The sequence below is a fragment of the Sinocyclocheilus rhinocerous genome, unplaced genomic scaffold (assembly GCF_001515625.1).
Source record: "Sinocyclocheilus rhinocerous isolate Xijiao unplaced genomic scaffold, SAMN03320098_v1.1 scaffold868, whole genome shotgun sequence".
Taxonomy (NCBI): domain Eukaryota; kingdom Metazoa; phylum Chordata; class Actinopteri; order Cypriniformes; family Cyprinidae; genus Sinocyclocheilus; species Sinocyclocheilus rhinocerous.
The window spans coordinates 343,395-349,814 of NW_015650768.1; positions in this window are offsets into that span (position 1 = coordinate 343,395).

Sequence of the window (6,420 nt, forward strand, 5' to 3'; positions counted from 1 at the left end):
AAGTTCAAAAGAACAACATTTATTTGAAATCGAAAATGTTTATAAATACCTTTACTGTCACTTTTGATTAATGCATCCTTTTTGAATAAAAGTATTAATTTCTTTCAAAACTGACCCCAAACTTTTGATAGAAGCAGCACAACTGTTTTCAACATTGACAATAATCAGAAATGTTTCTTGAGCAGCAAATCAGCATATTAGAATGATTTCTGAAGATCATGTGACACTGAAGACTGGAGTAATGATGCTGAAAATACAGATTTGATCTCAGCAATAAATTACATTTTAACATATATTCCCATAGAAAACAGTTATTTTGAAATGTAATAATATTTTGCAATTTTTCTATTTTTACTGTATTTTTCATCAAATAAATGCAACCTTTGTGAGCATAATTTTAGTGGGCCTATTTTAGAATACATTAAAACATATTTAGTTAATCAATAATGGGAGTTTGGAATGGAAAACATGGATTTGGAATTTGTGCTAAAAGCACAACTACGAAATTCATACAATTTACAAGCCCAGTTAAAGTTGATTTCAGAATTGAACATTTGTGAACTCGTTTCTAATAAGGCACGATCACACAACAGAAGCACAGGTTGTTTGCGTGCGGACGCTCCAGCTGTACGTTGCGACTGGGTTCTGTAAACAAATGTTCCTGTCAGAAGTGAGCCATGGGCTAAATAAATTACACCACGCTGCAAACTTACACAGAGCTGTTAATTGGCAAGCAGTTGATTAAAATGCAAAAGAGCTCTTGACCTATCGCGACTCCCTCGCATGCACGCTGCAGCAGGAGATCTTCAGAGACGCGCTGAAACAACAGAGAGAGCGGCTGCAGACACCTGACACGCGCTGAGAGGGAGGGCTGAGAAAACATCTTGTCATTCCCCATGCATGCTGGGAAGGATGATGTGCTTGATTTACACTGGAGATCTTCATATCGTCTGACTGAAGGGCAGAGATTTTAACCTCGTATCAGAGCGTTCCTGCAGCTGATGCACATTATGTTAAAGCAGTCAGCTGTGATCACCGCCTAATAACATCAAGTCATCCGCTTCTGACTTCAAAAGAAAACTACATTCGGTACATTTTCCGAAGGTGTTTGCATGCGCAAAACTCATCGCTGCATGATGTGGGTGGTTGCCAGTGATTTCTTTTTAGCTTTACTACTTACTTTTCCCTTTTTTGAAAGTCTGAATATCGTAAATCTGAGCACTTGCAATGCAACAGCACAACTTCCTTAACAAGATGCACAATTTAAGGTAATTAAAGTGAGTTAGGGGTTTGTTCTAAACCCACAAACTAACTATGAGCAATATTAACAGTGATGCTTAGCTTAGCAAAGAGACAAAATTAATGAATGCATAAATTGACAACAATCACCTGTTTTTAGGAATGTATCGATGCACCCCGAGCCGGTTGAAAATCGATAAAAATATGTGACGATATATGTTGCTTGAGATGTTAAACAAATCGTGATACAGTTGGGGGTGGGAGTTTATATGAATGTATCTCTGAAGGGAACGGACCCGTCTTCAGAAAAGTTTAAGAGGTATTTTCTTTTCATCTTGCCTCTGTATAATGCATATTAAAGTAGTATTTATAAGCGCAACGCTGCTTTGCTTACAGAAGTAACCAAGAAAACGCTGTATCGCTGCTGTTCCATAAGCGCCACCTGCTGTAAGAGAGTGAATTTGTGTTTTCATTCAGGCCATCTGCTGTTTTTGTTTAGTTTAGAAATGTTTTATGAAGTAAAAAACAAAAACTTTAGGTTTAGTTGAACATGTTTATGTTAAAATACTAATATACAAACATAACTTAAAGTGCAGAGATGAGCGGTGATGTGAGTTTGGTGCAGCCTGCAGACTATCAGCAAACCTATTTGAAATGCACTTCACCTATAAATTATGAGTGTCTCATATCCGTGCAACTACAGTTTCAAACAAGTTTCCCTTACGCAGGTTGACACCTGTCATCTGACAGGTCAGGATCAGACCGATTCGCTGTCAAAGGCAGATCAACAAACCCGACTTAAACACAGCGAGCCGGCGACTGGAGGAGCGGAGCTGAATTCAGAGCTGCTGTCGGCTGTCAGATCCAAGATCTCGGGGCAAAAACACCCAGAGCCTGCATGATATTACAGCAGCGCTTCCCTCTCCAGCACCACAGGCTCTTCCATTCATTTCATTCAGGCCGCACACACACACACACACACACACACACACGCTCGTGTGAGTCTGAGTGTGCTGCAGGCTCTGTGTTTCCGGCAGAATTTCTAATCTTTTTTTGTGTTAGCTGCCCTCTGGTTATGCTGGGCTTCATGCCCGCACTGTCTCTCTGTCTGTGCCTGTATGCGCTGCAGGCCTGTATCATTACCAGTGCCACTGAAAGGGCCTTTAAATTCCAATTCAACTCCTGGATTAGCAATGAAATTGAATATAGACAACAACATCCTGTAACAAACAGGATGCAGCATTTGAATTTTGAATTTCGATGCAAGTGTAAATCTAAATAATACATTTATCCCTGTAAATAATAATTTATCCCTGTTAAGTGAATTGTAATATGTGTGAAACACACGTTTTTGTCCCAAAATATTAAACACTGCATAGGAAAATTATTTGCATTTGTACATTTTGCTTAATTCTTTTAATAAAATAATGAAAACAAAAATACATATATAATATAATATAATATAATATGCAACATATTTTATTTAATAGTATACATAGCAATATTTGATATTCATAATAATATGTTTTATAATATTTAATATTATTCGACAAAATATTTAATATTGCTTACAGATATTTTAGATAATATTCTTAAGCAATATGTACTACTTTATTAAAAAATCTATATTTAACATTTTGTATATATTATTTTTTGTATATATTTTAACTATGTTAACAAACGATTAAATATTGTTTAAAACTAGCACATAAACGTGTGTGTGTGTGTGTGTGTGTGTGTGTATGCACTTGTTTATGCCCCCACAAGGATAGCAAAACCTGAAATTTTTGACATTGTGGGGATCAGCCTGCGATCCCCGCGAGGGAAAAAATGATAAAAAATAGTAAATGATGTTTATCTGAAAGTGTAGCAATGCAAACAGGTTTTCTGTAAGGGGTAGGTTTAAGGTTAGGGTTGGGTTAAGAGATAGAAAATATTGTTTGGTCAGTATAAAAGTAATAGAAGTCTATGGAAAGTCCCCTCAATTCACAGAAACAAACGTATGTGTGTGTGTGTGGGTATATATATATATATATACATACACACACACACACACACACACACACACACATACATACATACATACATACATACATACATATACATTTTCAGCTCATAATTAAATGCTATGCAATATATGTAATAATATAAATAACGTATATACAGTGTATATATAATATAACCTATTAAATCTGTAATGTTTGGCTCCTATATCTCATGGTTTGGTAGTGCTGACTGTGCGCTGTGTCAGGTGTGGACAAGATGTTCTAGAACAGCAGAGATTGTTCCCTCTGGATCTCAGAGTGCTAATGACAGCGGGTGACCAGCGGCACCATGGGATACGCAGCGCACAGCTCCGCCTGTCTGACTGACGCACCCGGACCAAAATAACCCCCAGTGCCGTCAGGTGAAGCTCTGTCTCCCTGTCTGTGGTGTCTGTGATTCGCTGGCATTTTCCAGAGTGCTGAAACACCAACTCAAGCAAGTGGCGAAAATTAAAACACAGAAAAAATTAGAGCCTCGTAAAAATAGCACAAGGCTGACCTCCAGCAAGAAAGCGAGTAATGACAGTGTGCTTGATCAATAGTGACGGGCCGACTGCTGCACACTCTCGCTGTCTGAGCGGCTCTGATCACTCAGGGCTGTGTAACCTTTAGAATAATCACACCCTCTCATTCTGTCACTTCTGTCCTTTGTTCCAAACCCTAGTGAGCTGCTTCAGTGTCTGCTGTCTGCATAGGCTACTAACACAGCGCACCGTCACTGAAGTCTGTGTGTGACTCGCTTAGAACACTCTACATAGGCAACAACTGACAATAGTTTGACGTCAATATGTTGTTAAGCGAACAATGCAATACTCGAATCATGTTGCTGAGTGAGAGATGCAATACTCTAATCAAGAAAGTACTTTTAAAATAATTATTAAGATTCAACTATTTTATAGAGTTTGAATTTTGCTGAACAAATGATGTGATACTCTAATCATAAAAAATATTTTATTGCTACTTTTCTGTATTGAATGTATGCATAACAAATATATATATATATATATATATATATATAAAGCAACATTTGCTATTTGTAATAAAATCAAATATTATTTTTATATTTATTATTTAATATTACATATATTTACAAAATATTGCTATTTAATATTACATATATTTACAAAATATTTAATATTGCTTAAAATATTATATATATAATATAACACTACTGTTCAAAAAAAGTTCAAAAAGTTTGGGAAACCTCTTTTGCTGATCAAGGCTGTATTTATTTGATGAAAACGCAGTAAGAACTGTAATATTGTGAAATATTATTACAATTTAAAATAATGATTTTCTATGTGAATATATGTTAAAATGTAATTTATTGCTGTGATCAAAGCTGTATTTTCAGCATCATTACTCCAGTCTTCAGTGTCACATGATCTTAAGAAATCATTCTAATATGCTGATTTGCTGCTCAAGAAACATTTCTGATTATTATCAATGTTGAAAATTCATTAAGATTCTTTGATGAATAGAAAGTTCAAAAGAACAGCATTTATTTGAAATTGAAATCTTTTGTAACATTATAAATGTCTTCACTGTCACTTTTGATCGATTTAATGCATCCTTGCTGAATAAAAGTATTAATTTTTTTTTTTTAAATCTCACTGACCCCAAACCTTTGAACGGCACTATAAACATTATGCATATACATTCCTTTTAATTTAGAATATCACTTAAGATGGCATAAGCAAAATAAGTTCCAGTTCAAAAGCAAAATACACGAAAGCATCAGTATAAATGTATTCATAAATAAATCATTCCTCTTTTAAAAATCATACAGTTTGGTCATTTGATGTTTTATTCTTATGCGCAAACAAGTCCCATTCCTCTTCCTTCTATAACCCTGTGTGCTTCTCATCTCACACAGCCTGTTGTTTTTCCATTTCCTATTTTCAAACCAGAATTTTTAGAGCTTCTGTGAATCAGCTGAATTTCCCTCTGCATGTCTGGACGACGCTTTTCACCGCGGGGGTCACACAAATTAATCTGAAGGTCCTCGAGAAAAGACGAGGAAGCAACCGGTGCGACGCTGCAGAATCGTCCAGACTCTTGTGTATCTGAATCTTTCTCTAAATCTCAGTCATGTTTACTTTAACATCTGTGCTCGTCAAGGGCTTTATCATCTGTGATCGTCAAGACGTTTTAATGAGAGGTTTCCCGTAGCAACAAGCGAGCTGTCAGACGAAGATATGATGTGCCGCTCTGCACAGAGATGAAGAGAACAATAATAATAGAAACAGAAAGTCAAACTGCAGACAGACAGGAAAGCAACACGCTGATCACTTCATACGATCTGTTACATTGTCAGGAAGTGTCAGAGTGACAAAAGCTAAATCAAAACACTCTGATGCCTCTGTCTAAGCCTTTATTTGCTTCCACAAATAACTTCATTAACAAGTTCTTCAGAAAAACAAACAAACTCTGTTTGTATTATACACCCACAGGCCCATTAATACGGCTCAAATGCCACTTTATCAACACCAAATCAGAAATATGCTGGATATATCACTTGACATGATCATCAATATTATTTTTTTTCCACCCACAGTTTAGATTTTTTTCGTCAACATATTCACCAAGTTTCACATATATTTTGCTTCAAGTGTCATGCATACAAATTTATAAAACATTTCAAATATAAAACATATCAAAACTAAGCTATTATATGACTTCAGAAGTCATACTTTGACTCCATCTGAATACTAAAATCACTTAAATCTCTCTCGCCCAACCTGAACCTGAAGATTTATTCAGATTGTCACACTTGACAAGAGAAAAAAACCCATGAAGTTGAGATGCCTGTGTGTGTGTGAGAGCTGCAGGGGAAAGTATGTGTGTTTGTGTGTTTAGCTGTTTGGCAAAGCCAGTGATACGTGAATGCTTACAGAGCCTTTGGGGGGAAAAACAGACACCGATTCACAGAGAGAGAGACAGAAAGAAGAGAGAGACAGCAACAGGTACTGCAAAGTATGAAAGTCTTGTTTTCCAGGCACAAAGGTCTGTAAAAGTGAAGGAGAAGGCGGTGTGTGTGTGAGACACCTCAGGGCTCATGCCCTCTCTGGCCATCTGTGCTGACCGAGCTTCTCTTCACAGCACAAACTCACACACACACACACACGCACACACA